Below are 19,077 nucleotides of genomic sequence, written 5' to 3' on the forward strand. Positions count from 1 at the left end.
CTTACACACACCCGACCAGGTAAACAAGTGCACAGGTAGAACAGCAGTGTTCTCTAGCAGCAGTCCGACTGTGGAACAGCGGTTCAGAGAGGGCGTCATAGCGTCCCTTGCGTGTGGGCGTGTGTCAGATGAGTCAAAGTAAGATGGCTGCTGAAAAAGAGTGGTTGTGAAATCACCAAATGGGATGTTTATCCCTAGCTAGCAGACTGCGTGGCAGACCGAACGAAGGAGTGGTTTATTGCATAGCTTCTCTCAATGCGTATTTTCTAGCTAGCCAGTTATTTGCAGGCAACTTGTTTGCTGATCATTCGACTGCTGTACTGACACTGTGGAATTAACTAGCAGCTGGCCGTTAGCTAACGCTACCTTCTAACAAGAAGCTAGCAGGTAGCCGTGGAAATCAGCGCCTCATAGCAACTGAGCCTGCTTGAGAATCCTGCAGATAAACGAGGTGAGTAACTCTGACAGATGCACGAAGATGACAGCAAAATGACTACAATTTAAAGCGCAACAGCATTATAGTTAGGTCAGATATGTGTAAACAGTCCGCGGCTGACAGCTGCTAGTTATCCTAGTAGCAACACCAACAAGCTTGCTAAATCGGCGCGCCATTGAAATGCATTTATTGTTGTTTTCCTGAATGTAAACAGCTGCAGATAGCAAGTGTGCAGTCTGGTGCGAGATGATGACTTCAGCTTCAGGTCAAGAACATAATTGGCATTAAGTTAGGAAACCAGCCATTTTGCAAGCAAGGTCATCGAAACTACGATATTCAGTGTTGCACTCACAAGCTAGGTTAGCTTAACAGCTCCGTGCCTCTCAGGCTAGACGGGACACCTGACCCCAAGCACTGCAGTGATTGATGACTTTCTTGGATTCCCTCACGACACAAGTTGAGAACTTTGGTGTGCTGGATAAAATTCGTGGGTAATATTCACCCCTCAAAGACAGGCATATGCAAGCCTTAACAGGTTTCTTTAACGTTATACCTTGTTAAGTGTGGCAGACAAATGCACTAAACGCCTCTCTTCATCGTATGAAGCCTTTTGTTAGTATATACGGTTAGCCTAGTTATTGACTGTTAAGTCACACTATCTTCTTGAGTACACCTCAAATTGCAAATTGTCAATAGAATAATTTCCTTGATCAAAGGCCTGTAGATGGTTAATTTTTCTCCAAATAAAACAAATCCCATCAATAATTGGATAACTAGGCAGCTGAAGTGACATTCTCATCAAGTATGCATGCACAGTAATTTTTGCAAATAATATGATCCAGACATGAACTCACTCAGTACCCTTGCACAGAGAGCTCTCTTTAGCATGTGGCATTTTGCTTAGGGCAAACTATTAGGGCCTTGAAAGAGTGGAGTGAAGTCTATTCACTTTGTCTGTCCCTTATTCACTGGACAGAATGGAGTCACTGACATTTCCAAAGAGCAGACAGACAGAGCCCAACCTAACTGGAGCATGACAATATTTTTGCCAGAACAGCTCCTCTGATTGTGGGTTTTATACTGTGAAGATGTCTCATTGTGTTCTGACCTAAGTTAGACTAGACTTTGAAGTCTGAGATTGTAACTGTCAAGAGATTTGGTACTGTTCAATTACCAACCTTTGACAAACTGTCTTGTTTTTATTAAGGCTACCTCCCTGCATAGCAGTTTGCTGCTGAACTTTGAACTCATCTTACTGGCATTTTTATGGTGTGCATGTGACCTGAATTTCCCTATTGAAGGTTTTGTCTGAAGACTGCCTTCTGCCAAACTGTACCCATGGTGAACCTGAATCATAAGTAGCCTACATTTCCAGCAAGCTTATTTTCCATGTGTAATTTGGCCATAGATTATTTTGCTTTGGTTCATACAAAAGTGTCACACTTTAAATAATGTATTATGGAATCCACATGGGAAATTTATTTCATACTTTACAGTGGTCAGTTGCACTGAGATTGTTGCTGTGACATTATCTTATTGCATCGACAGGCATGGAAGTTGATTCAATAAGTAAGTGTTTTTGAAGGAAATGACTGAATTTTCTGTGTGCGACAGTGGTGTCTGAAATTAACTTTTTGATTCACCTGCCATGGGATGGTAAATAAAAAATGTACCTGTCAAGAATTATGTTCACTGGCTAATTAATATACAGTTTTCTTAGAAATATGTCACCTTACCTGTTTTCAAATGCTGTTTTCATGTGTAGAATCAGGTACTGAATGAAAGATTCAATTAAGAGACAAGAGCAGATTTTAGAGCTTCAATTAATAACCTGTTCACTTACATATAGGCCTACAGTAGATACTTTTGTTATCTTCATTTTTTCTTTTTGGTGGCCCCACACCTGCTGTGTCTCCACATGGGAATAAAAGTTAGGCTATAGTTTTGCGTTCAAGTGTTGCTGTAGCTTGCTTGCAGTGTCTACGGTGGTATGAGCATTTATAGATCTACACTGGTGGTTCTGTGCATAGACATAGTAGCTAGATAGCAGTGTCATGCTTTGTTGCATTCTGTCTAGAAGAAAAACTGAAGTAAGCTAGGTAGGTAAGTAGGTCCCTGAAAAAGGATAGCAGTTACCGGTGTCATTGTTAGGTGTTGCCGTGGGGTGGACTTTCTTGGAGCTGGCATCCTCTGCCGTTTCTCCAACAATGTTACTTTGTGTAAAAAATGCTAGAATTCTTAACTGTCTAGGCTTGTCACCTGCGCCCTTCTTTAAAGCAATATTCCACTTAGTTTTAATATTGGGGTGGCACTTGACTGCCATGAAAACCATATAGGCCTATACCTATAAACTTCTCGCCAAGATCGGACGCAGCTGGGACGAGTTTGTAGTGTTTGAATGAGGCCACGAAAATAGCCTGAAGACGTACATGTAACAAGTGTGTGAACAGATTCAACAATAAAGACAATAGAGACAATAAAGCAGTAATTGGTCATTTTGTATTTCTATTATTGGTTTACACTAAAATTAGTATTTAAAAATAAAGGTAGATCCGGTCTCCCAAACGGGAACTATCTCTCCTAAATGATATCCCTCCGCTATGTTCTCTAAAGTTTGCTATGTTCACTATCACGTTCTAAAAAGTTTGACCAAAAGTCAATTGAAAATCACAGTAGAGGGATCTGTTTTTCAGGCAATTTTCGTGGCCTCATTCAAATGAATGGGAAATAAAAATCCGAACGCTACAAACACGTCCCAGCTGCATCTGATCTTGGTGATTAGCCGTTGCTTATTAAGCATTTTCCATCTTATGCCATAACTTGCTAATATGCTTATATGTTGTGAACTTTCAACAATATGTTAAACCCATAGGCGAACTATGAACATTACGCTGCTGTTGTAAAATGATCAAAGTGAAGTTAATGTTGTAGCGTAACCTATGCTCAGTTTGCATTAGTTATTCTTCATTCTGAGCGTTGTTGTATTGCCAGCCTTTAGGAATATCATTAATTAATTTTGCTTCAGTCACAGATGCTGAAACCCTTGCCTTAATAAAGGCCTGTATCAGTCATAACAACTTCAAAGCACAATCAAGTCAACATTTCAAGGTGTTTACTGAGTTGTGTGGTGGTTCTTAAGCTATTATATGCATAGGCTTATAATCAGATCATAATCAGCATATTAACCATAACACAGAAGTCTGTCTTTCAAGAAAAAAGGATATGAGACGTTTTTAGCCAGATGATGTTTTTAATTCAACATGTTTGAAACTTAAGAATGATGATATGTACAGTAGTAGATTTGTAGGCCTAACATGTTATGCCTATCTTGCATGAATTTAACAATTATTTTCATACAATCATACTAATTGGGATTCATTGATAAATATGAGTGGACAGGAGGGTGAGCGTGAGCAACCATTCTCAATGTGACAACCATTTCGTTTCACTTTTGTGACTGGTAGCCTATATTCCTTTTTTATTTCAATTCCAACCTTGGTGATGAAGCAATATTTTTCACCGGGTTGTCCACGTTTATATAGCCTGCATGAAACAACACGGTAAGAACGCACGGGGCGAAGTATCTAAGATGCGCTTTTAGTAGTCCATCTTCGGAACATTGTAGTTTCACCACGGCAGACCCACGTCATTAACATCCGCCGTCGCATTATTACGTAGCCTAGTGTAAGTGCAGTCGGATTCTCTTAGCACCGCGGTTGTCTTTTCCTAAGTCCTTATGAATTCTCCTTCACATCTTTCCTTGACCTCATGATGTTTTCCAACGAGGTCAAGGAAAAGTGGTTAGGAATAGGAGTTAGGACATATTTTTTTGACTATTCGACCGCAGCCCTGGTTTTCCTGGCAGTCAAGAGCCCAATAACCCCTATGTTAAAACTAAGTGGAATATTGCTTTAACATGTTGACTACATCATCACATACCCTTTACATCACTGTTGCACTCCACAGTGTGATTTTTAACGGTGACATGAGTTGTTTGTTTCCAAATATAAAGCGGGGGGTGGTAGGCCCCTCAGAGTTACTGGTGTCATTGCAGGTAGATGTTGCTGTGGGGTTAGTGCAACGAGTCAGACCCATGGAATGCTACACAACCTTCCATAGAATCTGACCATGGAATTATTATATTAGCTATATGTCTTACAAAAGCACGTCTCCCAGCGTGGATATGACTGCAACAAACGTTTCTGTTTTAGTTAATCAATATATCCATTCTTTGGAAATAAAAAATGTGGGGCAGCAGTAGTGTACCTATAGACTAGAATTTTCCCTAAAGTATTCTGTTCCATTGAGAAACGTTGATAAAGGGCCTGATTGTTGAATATCTTTGCCTTTTCTAAATTATCTGTAGCTTATTAATAAAATGGGTTCTGCACTGACTGAATTGCTTTTTCATCCACTGTATTACACTCGTAAGTTAACAAACATTACTGGAGACAAATTTTCATCTTTAGACTAATAAGCAAAAACAAATGGTGAATTGACAACATCTCTGCATCTGCACTTTTTCGACCAACAGTCTGTTTCTCTTTTCATTCAGGCGAAGCAAGGCATTTCTGAACAAGCACTCGCTATCCACACATAGAACGGTCCTATTTTCGCCGACCAATTACTAAGGCAGGATAGGCTATTATAGCAATAATTCACCCAAAAATATACAAAGTCGGCGATCTAGTTGCCTTTGAGTTAGGGATGTCAATGGTTAACCGTTAATCGGTTAACCACCGAGAATATTTTTGACCGGTTACGCATGTCGGTCTATAGGTTAATTTGCATACACCAGTGTTGCCAATTTGGCGACTTTGTCGCTAGACTTAACGACTTTTCAGACCCCCCTGGCGACTTTATTTCTCAAAAGCGACTAGCGACAAATCTGGCGACTTTTTCTGACCATGGGAAGCAATGTTAATGTGTTGAATCCCAAAGCATTTGGCAATAAATTGGTTCGGCTGATGCCGGTTTTCTTTACTTCCTTGTCTAATCCAGAGAGGTCTGATGATCGCAGCGCTTGCCACACACAGCGTAGCCCCCTCCCTCCGCTGAGAGGGCATGCATAACAAGTGCAGATATTTATATGTAAATTACAGCAAATGGACAGCGCTTTGAAATGCAGCGCCAAAGCTCATCTATCTACTAAAGCAAGGAATCTCTGTCTGTCTGTGAGTCTGAGTGAGTGTGTGAGTGTGTGTCCTTCGCATATCTCGAGAACCGTTTGTCCGATCTACTTCACACTTGGCGGGTGTATTGCTGGGGACCCAAGGACGTGCAGTGTCGGATTTGGTGCAATTTGGACACGCGACACATTCAATATTAATAAACTTTGAATAAACAAGCGAACAGCGCTCTGTGCAGCAGCACTGACGGGCACTGCACTAGTTGAGTCAATGGAGCGCCGGACTAAAAGGAAAGCGCCACTTTCTTGTATTTCACGTCATTTTGCGTTTTTTCTTAAAAATTAACCGGTTAGTTACCGGTTAATGGGTGTCGGCCTATCGAAAGCAAAATTAACCGAAACTGACATCCCTACTTGGAGTACTACTACTCTTAAGCTTGTACTTTTGATTTTAGCAGTCGTAAATAGGCTACAACTTGTAGCCAACGTTTATTCAAGTACTTTTTTTCTGCCCGAAATTACAGTATTTCCGATGGCATTTGAAGGCAGCATCGGCTTGCTGCTACTGTAGTGACGGTTGCTGCGGTGCAGAACAAGTGCGCAAATCTAGGTGATAATGAGGTGAATGATGGATTTTTGGAGCCACAATGCAATCATTTGGCTAACCCTAACCCAGAACACATGGATTCTCTAGCTCTATCATGGATTCTCTACAACCATTCTCTTAAGCGTAATTCATACAGGTTTGTAGCCATTCTTGTAAAGAAAAACTGTACTGGTCAGTGTTTACACCTCTTCATCATCATGATACCCTGCCTTTAAAAACGATACAATACTACATGTTTTTTACTACCCATACTTTTAGAATAATAATCAGTGATTTCCCTGATAATGCTACATTGTGAACAACGAAATCCGTGTTGAAATCATAGAAATAAACAAAAGAAACCTCGCTGTTAAAAAAAATAATCCACCGGTCACCGTCTGCACATCTATCTTGCGCAGACGACATCCCGTGTTCATAGTCTCAATCATCGCAGGAGAGACTTAATGCCCTTGCTGGGCCTGCATCCAATGCTACTTTCACCGCACAGATTTCATTTCAACAAGGCTACAAACTTGGTAAATAAAGTCATGTGGATGCTGTATTCACTCATGTTGATGATGACCCGATGATGCTTTACCGTCCAGGGGACGCGCCCAAGGAGGTTCTATATTAACGACGCGCCATGTTGAAAAAAAAAAAATCCACCAGCCGCCATTTTCTCATCGTCTGCACATATATCTCGCGCAAGACGAGATTTCTTTTATTTGATAATTTATTTTGGTGCTATTATGTTGCTACAGACACTATTTTGTTTATTTGACATTTGTATAATGTTTTATAAATAAAGTTTTCAGATTTGGGATTTTATTTGTTTAATTTTCAGATACATTTTCAACATACATGAATATAACCATAATTATTATAACCGTATAACACCAAACACGAGTTTAACACTACAATTTGTCAAAAAACACAAATTTTATTGGGGAACCACTCAATTTCCCTGGGACCCACTCAAATGACCACCTGTGGGTCCCGGGGACTCACTACATTGAAAACCTATTTACATCACTGAATAATGCCTGATGCTAGGGATGCACAATTAATTGTATATTATTCAAGATTATGATTACAGCCACGGCAATATGGTAATCGTGAAAAGTCGCGTTTACTGCATTCCCTTTAATAGGCTACTCCTGCTGTGTCAAAATCAAGTTCTAACTTAGTTTCAAACTGCTCTATACCACTTTGCACAACCAGCTCGTTTGAGTGCACTGGCGAATCAGAGGAATTCACATTATATGACCAGTCCTGAGCCGTGCTGCTGAACCTGCATGAGCATCTTTTAAGAAGTGTGGATTTCTCCTCTGTTTGCTGTAGCCTCCAAAACAATTTGAGAGGTAGGCCTCCATTAAAATGAGTAACGTTGAATAAGAGTTTTGTTTTATGATGCTGCTAAGAGGAGCAACGTGAAGTTGAAAACATATTTATGTTGATTTATTCATGTTTAAAAGTGCAATTAAGTAATTTCAGTGGCGCACCGCCACAATATTGGCAGGGAACGGTATTTGTAAACAGTAATCGGAGATGTGTAAAACTGCTCAACACTCAGAGAGTTAACATGAGTGCAGTGCAGAGACTGGCATACTGCCCCTGTTTATCATTGGATTCCACTGAACACACTGCTGTCACTGTAGGTAAGGACAAGTAATTAATCCTATTGAAATGAACCCTCCCCCCTCCCGTGTGTTAGTAATGGTATTTTGTAAACAGTAACTTGACACTTTTTAATCAGATTTATAACACTGCTCAACACTCAGAAAGTTAACATGCAGAGACTTCCTTGCATATTGCCCCTATTCACCAGTTGGATTCCACTGGACACACTGCACTGTAGGTAAGGACAAGTAATTAATAAACAGCCATCAACAGTTAGCAACAGTATTCATTCCCACCAAAATTAAGTCTAATAAAACTGGAAATAAATCATTTAAAATTGAGGTATTGTTGATCCGAATCACGCTTGTCAACGCAGGTGACTTGCGCTACCAGAATTACCATAGTTGCATGCTTTTAAGAAACGGATCCGACACAGACAAGAATCTTATCTGTTTTTATTTTATGTTGAATCTAAACTAGAATTCAAAGTCGCCCATAAACCGACTTCATGTCTTTTTTCATTTGTGCCCTGCACAAATTGCATTAAAGGAATAGTTCACCCAAAAATGAAAATTAAGTCATTATCTACTCACCCTCGTGCCAGTAGAAAATCCGTTAACGTTTTTTAGTTGCTGCAAGCTTCCCTTGGGTTTCCAGGTGAAGTAAGTTGCAGAGCTCTCCAAAACAACTGACGTTGCTGGGGACCGTTTCAGACTTCAGGTCTTCAGGCTTCAAAAAAATAATGGAAAATAACCATAAAATGGCTCCATACCGCTCGTCCAGCATGATCCAAGTCACCTGAAGCCAACCGATCCCAAACTGACTTGAAAAGACTGACGTTTACACAATTATTTAGCTGAAATCGCCACTCTGTTGTTTTCAAAAAACGTCACGTGTGCGCACGCACCCTGGAAACTCCATAGGTAACACTACCGCGAATGACCAGAAACAAGACTTCTGGTTTTGCTGTTTAGCCTTCAAAATAAAAGGGCGAGAATTTTAAATCGGTAGAAATACTGTTTTAAACCAATCACTTTGTATTTAATCGTCAAATTCAAATTCAAGTGAGCACCCATATTAATGTTTGATGTCATAATAATAATGAAAAATACCATAATATGTGGGGTTAAAAGTCGATATTACTGGTTTTGGCAGATATTGTGATGGATATCGGACTGGTTGCTCCAAACACTCCTGTGTTAGTAACAGGATTTGTAAACAGTAACCTGATAACACGTCTTCTGCTGCCCTACAAACTTTAACAGTAGGTAACATTATTACCATGTGATATTAAAGTTACATTAGTCGAATTAGGTAATTTAACTGATTACCGTGTGGCAATGCTTCAATACATTGAATTGAGTTGAACTGAATTTAACATACGTGCCGTGGGCCTGTACAGGATCTGTGCTTTTTTTTTTACCAGACAAAATAGCTTAAATTCAACTGCTTGTTGAATCCAACACTGAACATAAAAACAATCAACTCTTCTCTTCTCTTAAAGAACACAACCTTTGAAGAACTGTTTTCCCGTGTGTGTCTGCTGTTCTCCGTTATGTCTCTTACTGGATTTATTTTCCTTTCTGCTGGTTTCTGCCCGCTCTGGATGTGCAGATTTCGTCACATGGTGTAACTCAGTGTTGTCATATGTTAATGCAACTTATGGATAAATTAGGGGAGCTTTGTTTGATGCAACGGATATCCCTAATGAATAGCCTGTGTGGCAGAATCGTTGTCATTTAGGAATGAGATCGCATAGAGGTATGAATCGAGATCCCGATTTCATTTAGAAGAGTTAAACACGAGATGTAAGGAGATGGAAACAACAGCAATGAACTGGAAAATGAAATGGATGCTTTGCCACAAGGTAACACAGCCAATGGTGATTTTTTTTCAGTGGCAGTCAGTCAGTCAGGGACGCTTAAGGGCAGTTTATAGTACAACAATTTATGATCGCCCGATGCACATCGCTACAAAGTCACCAACATTCCATCATCGCTCAACTTTGATTTTGGACGCTGTCGCTCATAAAAAGTATAAACACTAGAGCGATTATAGAACGCATCGCAGAGGTTCAGTCATTTGCTCTCATCTAGTTACTTTACTTTGTTACTATAGTTCTAAATAGCAACTAGTTACTTTACTAAGTTAGTCTTTATTAAAAGTAACTCAGTCGAGTGCTTTCAAGTTACCCGCTTAAAAACGTAACAACTTTTATGTCTTCTGGTGATGTTCTCACTAGTAGGCTATAGAAATCATCACTGAGTACACTGCTGTTATCTACTTATCTGTTATCTACTTAACAAGCAGCTTTCATTTATTCGGGGTCTGATCGTCTTTATGGTAAACTAGTATGATCACAGAGGCAGCCTTGATTAATCATGTCTGGTCTAAAAAATAAACAGCGGATAGCGCTCACAACACATTGGCAAGTGCTTTCAGTTCTCAGATGTACAGGTAACAGTAATGTTCTTGCCCTTTTCTTCCATCAGTTCAAAGTAATGCAAATATTCCCAGGTTGTGAAGTTTATTGTTGTGTCCGTTCTGAAAGCGAGTCGGAGCCTACAGACTCCACCGCCTCCAACCAGCTGCTGCAGTCTGCTTTTAATAACGCCATGTAACGAAATATATTTTCTTAATTGCACTAATTGAAAATTTAACCATTTGAAAGGAAAATAATAATAATACAGTTTGTAAACCAGTCTGCAGAATAGCCTAATGTACCTACATGTTATGTAACTGCTTTTGCAATGTTATTTTTCACTCTTTCTTTTTAAATAAGAAGTCGAATCGACGTTAGGATAAGAGAGTTCCATAATGTTGTCATGACAACTGAGCCAGCGATGGGGTCAAAGTTCAATCCAATTTAAGTCTCAGCGATGGGTGCAACGACCATCGTAACGATGACAGATCGCCTGTCGCTGGAAGTATAAACAACATGTCATTGCGACCGACGATAGAATATGATCATCGCCGGTGGTGACGATCATAAATCGCTGTACTATAAACGGCGCATTTGTGGATAAACGTGATTTTATGAGAAAAGATCGATTTTTGGCTGTTTTGGGGTTTCATCAGATTTTAATAAAATAAAGCCTTGGCTTTCATTCTATGTAAAGATTATTGTGAAATTCAAACGCTAAGTATAGTTTTGAAGCTCATAAAGGTAGAGTGACAAGCAGAACTACTAGCTTAGTTTGTCAACAAAGCTCGCATTCCTTTGCCAGGTTCGCGGTTTTTAATGTACTTGGAAATGTTATAAATGCTGTAGGACTTAAAACGCTGTTTATAAAGTTTGTCAAGGTTGTATTGTGGAGTTTTGTTATTTGTTTGTTATTTTGGACTAGTTTCATTGATCATTGGGCTGTTTATGGGTTGGGTTTAATTGGCACTGGGAGGGTTTTGTCGCTAAGAACCTGGCAACACTTCTCCCCGTCCCTCTCTCCCCTTACTATGTGTCCCTTAAAATTATGAATGAACATCTGCATAGTAACAGGTTGACCATTGTTCACTTTATTGTCTAATCAAAATTATTGTTTCATCCGCGGGAAAACGTTGTTGTCAGGCATCTCAACCAGAGAGAGAGAGAGAGAGAGAGAGAATTATTAAAAGACATAGAAATGAATTCCCGTGAGGCAGAAATTGCTAGATTACTAAACTCAATTTCTGTAAGAGGAGCAGCGACTGACGCGCAATGGACTGATATAATATCAGACTACTTTTTAACTCCGGTGCCGGTGGATGCGCGACCTGTCGCGAGTGACACCGGTGCGTCTTCCTCAGATTCGAACAGTCCACACACCAACAATACGAGCCCTGAGGCTACAGGCGGAGAGACTGAAGATGAGGAGGAAGATATTTTGCTTAAGGCAGACCCGCGGCGAAGATTGTGGCCACGAAATCCAAAAGGCCTGCGACTATAGGTGCCACTGTAAGAGAGAGGGAGATCCCTGTCATTTTTTTAATAGAAGGATATGTGGAAATTTAATTTTAGCCTACTTTAATACAATTCAAATTGTGCTTAGAGGGAATTATTTTCACTGGACATTATGACCGGAGAGATTTTAATATGTCGGACTTCAACAGATTTTCCCGGTAAAAAAACGGTAATTACCGGATAACGGAAACTCTGATATATATCCTATTTATTTATTGGCATTTTCAAGTGAAAAAAGTTGCATATTGCAGCTTTAAAAGCAAACTCTCCTTTTGCTCCTGCAGGTTACGGTTGACATCCAGCCCAGGGTGAACTGTTCTCACGCTGCGTTGTCCCTGCTGGCCTCTGGAACCACTGGGGCCATGAACCTGTGGACCAGAGCCAACATGACGGTTTAACCTAAACTCTGTCAAGCCACACTTCAGGTAAGATGGTTTGTATTTGTATATGCTGTTTCTCTGTCTTTTTAACTCTCTCATTCTAGTGGGATTGATACACAGGCTGATGCAAAATTAGCATGAATCACCAGTCTGGTATGAGGCGTTAAGATAACTTACTTTCTGGCCTCAGATTTTGTTTTTGCGAGGCAGGTATTGCGATGTTCCTCCCATGGCTGCTCTCTCCGGATCTCCAGATCTTCCAATCTGGATCCATCCATCTATCCATCCATCCATCTATCCATCCTTCCATCCTTCCTTCCTTCCTTCCTTCCTTCCTCTATACCTGCTGGAGCTTATCCCAGCATGCATTGGGCAGAATGCAGGGAAACACCCTGGACAGGTTGCCAGTCCATCACAGTACTAACACATAAACAGTATAATCAGTTATTTATGTATTTAGAAACTGAAAATTATTTAGAAACTAAAATTGAACATGTACCAATTCACATTTAATGCCCATAAATGTGGTTGTGTGTCCTTAGTATTACTGTACTGTACTGTATTGTGTGCATGTGTAAATTAAAAATAATGATAAAAATAATAGTATAGCAATGTTGTTGCTGCACTTTGCCAATTGAAGTGATTGGATAGCTGGAAATGCTACACTGTTGCTGTGAAGGGCACAGCTGTGATGGATGCTGAAGCTTCACAGTGTTTCTTGTGCCAATATCTAAATTAGGCACAAGGCACAGAGATTCATCCTTTGTAGCTCGATGGGTAGAGCATGACACTAAAGAGCACGGTAGAGGCCTACTTGCTTTGGAAATGAATTCCGGCAGGTTCATACGGACAAAAGGGCACGTTAGCGGGAAACAGCAAAGTGGGAAGCAAAGCGCCGCATCAGCTTCGGCCTCCACAGTGTGAACAGGCTTGCTGGCTGAACTAGTCAAATTCTTTACACACCAGCCCACACTGCATGACCATCTTCAGTTGGTCTAAAATGTCACCTGCTTGGCTGTGTAGCCTTGTGGAAAAGCGTGTCCATTTCATTATCTGGTTCATTGCCATTGTTTCCATCTCCATGCTAACCTCTCGTGGTCAGCTCTTCTAAATGAATGGTTTGGAGGCTCGGCTTGTTAAAGGATATCTGCACCTTGATGTCTTCAGACAGCTTATAAATCCTCAGATTTCCTCAGGCACCTTTGTTGCTCTTTCACCACAGCCGTTGTTGTTGTTTTCCCAAGTTTTTTTGTCACGGCCACTTCTGGTTTCCCTAGGTTACGGCCACATCTTTATTCTCCATGCGCCCCCCCTATTAGTTTGTTTGTCTGTCTGTTTGTCTTTCAGCACAATATCTCAAAAACGTGTGAATGGACTTAGATGAAATTTAGTGGACCAGCAGGCCTTGAGCCAAGGAACAATTTATTAGTTTGTGGTGGTGATCTGGGATTTCCACCATTACAGGATTAGCTTTTGTTAGCCATAACTATGAAACTAGCGGAGATGGAGACTTGGTTCCAAATCCTAAGGGTATATTTCCAGGGTCAGTAAATCAACTAAACAATTAATGAATAATTAGTGATACAAATGATGTCCTTGGGCGTAACAGCAATTTGGAGACTTGTTTAGCATTGGCAGAGGTTTGTGCTGTCTGAATGCCTTCTAGTTGTTGTTGATGTTGCTCTCTGAGTTTTTGCCATTGCCATTTCTGGTTTCCATAGGTTATGGTTACTTCTTTAATCTGCATGCACTTCCGCTGTTGTGGAGTGTAAATAAACAAACAATATGAAGCTGCAGTGTGTACATATTTGTGTGTGGCAGCGTGTTTGACTGTCTCTATTTTGAGCAAGTGTGACTTCATAGTTAGTATATCACCACCTTAACTCTGTCTGGGTTAGGGGTACAATTGCCACTGGGGCACCCAGGTACTTTGGATAAAAGCAATTACCAAGGGCTTATGTTATGGCATATGTTGCAATTAGTATTACTTTGTCATTCATCCCTATCGTTCAAGACTTATACTTTTGTTGACTTTCTCCTACTCTGGTAGTCTGCGTCACAGTCTGAGTCTGCTTGGATGGATTCCAGCCCCCTCCTTATCTAGGCTTTCAGCTCTGAGGCCAGTCATGAGTGAGAGATCAACCAAGACAGGGACTGCTAATCCAGTGTGATGTACGTGATGTAGTGTGTCTCAGCTCCCGGTGGAGGAGCATCTTCAGCTGTTAGCAAGGCCAGGCTACCTTCCTTCAGTGCTCATGAATAACCCTACTCCACATCTGCTTCCAGCCACTTTGATGACTCACTGGCTCAGCTGTAGCACCACAATGTCATATTTGGCCAGGCAAGTCTGTCTTGTTGCACAAGAGAATCTATAACTTATCATCCCCCCTTGACCCCGACACTACAAATCACTGGTGGTCATTGTGGTCAGCTCACCGTTTATCTGTATTCCATGTTCAGGTCAGTACAACTGACTGGAAACAGAGCCTTTTTAAATGTGCCACAATGTGGCACTCAAAAATCATACTGGCTTTGAGGAAGCTGGTTTACCACAGGCACATATCTGATTGGCAGGTTATACTGTGCTATAAGTATGCTTCCAGGGTGTGTGGCCAGGCTGGTTGATGTGTAGAAGGGCTGTTCCCAGCAGTCTAAGCTGTCGTAGACAAGTGGACTTTGGACATTTGTGTAACAGTCTGATTTTGAAGTGAGTTGAATTGTGAGACATAGTTCTGACATAGTTACTGTTTCACAGAATCCAGCTGGAGTCATTTTCCTCAAACCGTTTTCTTACATGTCATAAGCTTATAAAGTGGTATTAACCATGGGTCAGAGGTTATGGCAGGTGTGGCCATAGATTGAAGTCGTGTTGATTCCAAAAGAATTGAATCTAATTCTCGATGCTTTGAATAACTTTTGAAGTTAATTTGAAGAGTATTGGCTCTTATGGATGTCTTGCAGCCATACTAACCAATGCCCGTATATTATGAACAACTCTTATTTCCTGGTAATGTTTAGCGATCTCTCTGGGTAACTGAGCAATTCTGCTTGTTCGAATCCCACCCTGGTGTGACCAAGAGTGTTTTCTGTCCTGAGGAGATGGGCTGATTGCCCATACACAGGCCACATACAATACATAGAAACTTACACAGGACTGGGACTGGAATTGGAGCCTGTGTGCTGCAATGGTGACTCACCCCTCAGGCCTCCCAACATGCATACACACACACACACACCCACACACATACACACCCACACACATACACACACATACACATACACAAACATACACACAGACAGAAGACGCCTGCCTAGGTCACAGTCTACCTCTTAACTGGACACCCGACAGTGACAGTTTTTGTTTTTCTTTTGAGGTGAGGAGGGGATCCAGCAACAGGACTTTTCTGGAAGTTTTGAGTTGAAGGCAGGGTGGAGTAGAAGTGGATTTCAGTCTGATTGGTCATCCTGGATCTGACTGACTGGCATCGATAGCCAGAACTCTGCTGCGGTTTTGGTTTTGGGAATGTGCAGATCCTTCAGCAGGGTTTTTCCTGGCTCAGAATGAGGCAGAGGTGGTACTTTAATCGTGATCACATGCACACGTGTGCATATGTGCATGCACTGTGCCTTCATCTGGCTCAAGCACCACTGTCTTCAAGCAATGGAATTCTTATAATTCTATGAGTGAAGAAAACGACAATTATATCACGTTAATCTTTTTTTATTTACTTATTTTAATTTAACAAAATTAAGGGGCTCGGTTTAACATAAAATTAAAGGTCCCATATTGTGGAAAACGGGATTTCCCTTGCCTCTGTGATTATAAAGGAGTTGGATGTGCTATCTAAACATGGTGAAAGTATCAAAACGCAACTAAATCCACACAATCCATATTAGGAAACCGAGCCTCTAAACGAGCCGTTTGGACTTCCGTAACTTTGTGGCGTCACAAAGGTTCGCTCATTATCATTTGTCCTCCTACAGCACCAGAAATAATAGGCTAACATTGAAGCGTTTTTTTTTTTAAAGCGGTTGCTATTGTTTATTTGCCAGAGAGTTTTCCCTACCTGTAGCTGCCAGCGCTGTGGTGTCTCACATTTCGCTCTCGAAACAGTGGTTATAGTCACAGGAAAAAATAGCAAGGGAGCACTGTTGGATTTTTCATAAGAAGGTAGTGCGTAATTTATTTCACCAGTGCCGCATAAAACATAAAAACAACATTTCTGATAGTAGGACTTCAATCTCAGAGCTGGTAGACTTCTTCTTAGTCTTCCGTGTCATTTTTCTGAATGAAGCTTCCCGACAAATGGGCCGGACGCCTAACCTTATATAGCATTGTCGGGGCGTCAATTATGCTAATTCACAATTCTCGTGAACGCGCGTACGAGGGGGAATGCTCGTACGCGTCCACCTCATGAAAAAAGTACGAGAAATGTAAGATATGAATACGAAAATGTTCTTATGAGGCCCATTGTGTTCACAGTTCACAACCAGTAAAAAGTGGCCCTGTTACAGTGAGCTGAACACTTCATTTACACAGTTCACAACCAGAGGCAGAACAGCCTCCTATTTTTCATTTTATAAAAACTGCTTCAGGCACTCCTTGTAGTCCAAGGACTCCTCAGGCCTTGTTTATAAAACATTGCATGCACACAAAACTGGCCTGAAAAGTGCCTGCACCACTCGAACTTGTATAGTCTGTTCTTAAGTTTGTTAGGTGTTTTTTTTTTTTTTGTCATATCAAATGAATGTGAGATGTTGAGTGCATGGTTAGGTTCACTCTTTCCAAAAATAAAAGGCACATTTAGGATATCTGGGTCAGCTGCAGCAGTCTCATCTTCCTATAATGCCATGTCAGTGTTTCCCTCTTTTTCTAACACAGTGCCACTAAGTAGGGTTTCCCTCATTATCGAGGTGTAACATCTGTCTAGAGCTCTGGTGTCGCCTAACACCCGGCGGTGTTGCTGACAGTGACACTCTGTTGATGCGCAGCAATGCGCTTGTTAGCGTCAACCTTTATAGCGGACCGTTTCTTTTTCTTTTTCTTTTTATGAAGGGTCCGGCTCTCAGAGCTGGCAGCGTTAACTGCTGCTGTGACATGTCGCCACTCAACACTCAACTCGTTGGTGATGCCCGAACTGAAGCCACTAAGGAAATTTCTCTTTTTCGTCTTGCTCCATCTTTGCCATTTTCTCACACAGAGAAGACAAGCACATTTAAGATTGATTCAACTTTATTGTCACTGCACGGAGTACAAGTACTGAGACAATGAAATGCAGTTTGACATCTGGGGCTAACGCCGTGGACCAGAGTTCAACAGGGTAACAGCTACAGGAAAGAAGCTGTTCCTGAGCCTGTTGGTGCGGGAACGGAGGCTCCTGTAGCGCCTCCCAGATGGAAGGAGGGCAAACAGTCCGTGGTTTGGGTGAGAGGTGTCCTTAATGATGCCTCACGGTAGGGGTGGGCGGTAAAACGGTTGAACCGGTACACCGGGAGAAATCCGTGCCACGGTAGAGAATGGACTCTACCGTTTCTACTGGTAGAACGCTAGTTTTATTGTCTTTTAATGTAAAAATACTAATTTTCATATTTACAAATGTAACACTAGCAAACAAGCTAGCAAACTGTGCCCTGCCATTAAAAGATAATAAATTAGTTTGTGGAAAAAGACATGGCCAGCCCATTCGCACCGCCTCTCCGCGGCACTCACAGCACCTCATGTGAAGGGAAAAAATAGCTGGTGTTCCACGTGTGGTAACCATAGAAACGGCCGCAACGCACAGCTGTGTAGTCCAGAAGATGCTGCTAATGACAGCTAGCTAGCTAACGTTTGCATCATGGATGGTTTGTGTGTTTACATAACCATATATAACTGAATTGTAATGTACATAGTCTACGTCATACACCCACTCTTGCACCGACACTTTGGGTCTCATTAATGTCCCGGTAGCTGCTTAGAAAGCAGTCATTAAGTTTTGGGAAATCACAGACCTCAAGAATCAACTTTGTTCCTCCATTTTTCAAACTCAACAGAACAAACTCTCACTTCACTCGTCAGGTGACATGGTATCCACAGATCAATCGTGTGGTGAAACTCTGTGTTGCGGTGTCAAAAAGTTAAAGACAATTCAGCTCTGGCTGAGCGGGCGGGCATGTGTGCGATACGAGCACGCACTTTTTCACGAGAGCGAGCCCACCTCCCGCTCCGCCTGCCAATCCGCCCGCTCCTCCGCTTCTCCCCGCGCACCTCTCTTTGAAACTGAACGAGGACCAGGTGATTGTCGCTTCCCGTATAAAAGTAAAAAGAAAAAAGTTTGCATATAATGTGCTATTTATCTTTATATTATTCTTTTCTTGACATGTTGCCTAACCTTTGAACTTTTTGTTATATACAGTGGCAGCTATTTAAAGTATTGGAATATTTGAAATTTACATTTTTATGTTTACTTTATTTTATTTGAAAAATATTTATTTGTATTGTTCAGAACCTATTTTGGAGAAGATTACAGAACACTAAAGGAACTGCACAGTAGAAAACTCATAGCACTGGCAATAAATTGTACCATCCCAGAGTGTTGTACTGCTCCTAAATCATTTTTTATTATTTAAAAACACAAACAAACCAAAAAACAAATATACCGTGATATATACTGTTACCGTCCAAAATTCAAAATATACCGTGATATACATTTTTGGCCATACCGCCCACCCCTACCTCGAGCCCTCTGCAGACATCACTTGCGCTGGAGGTTCTCGATGGAGGGGAGCTGGGTACCGGTGATGTGCTAGGCAGTTTTCACCACCCGTTGCAGTGCCTTCCGGTCTGAGACAGAGCAGCTGCTGGACCACACTGAGATACAGTTGGTCAGGATGCTCTCAATGGTACAGCGGTAAAAGTTCACCAGGATCCAGGGAGACAAGTGAGATTTCTTCAGTCTCCCCAGGAAGTAAAGACGCTTTTGCATCTTTTTGACCAGGGTGGAAGAGTTA

The sequence above is a fragment of the Centroberyx gerrardi genome, chromosome 10 (assembly GCF_048128805.1).
Source record: "Centroberyx gerrardi isolate f3 chromosome 10, fCenGer3.hap1.cur.20231027, whole genome shotgun sequence".
Classification (NCBI taxonomy): Eukaryota; Metazoa; Chordata; class Actinopteri; order Beryciformes; family Berycidae; genus Centroberyx; species Centroberyx gerrardi.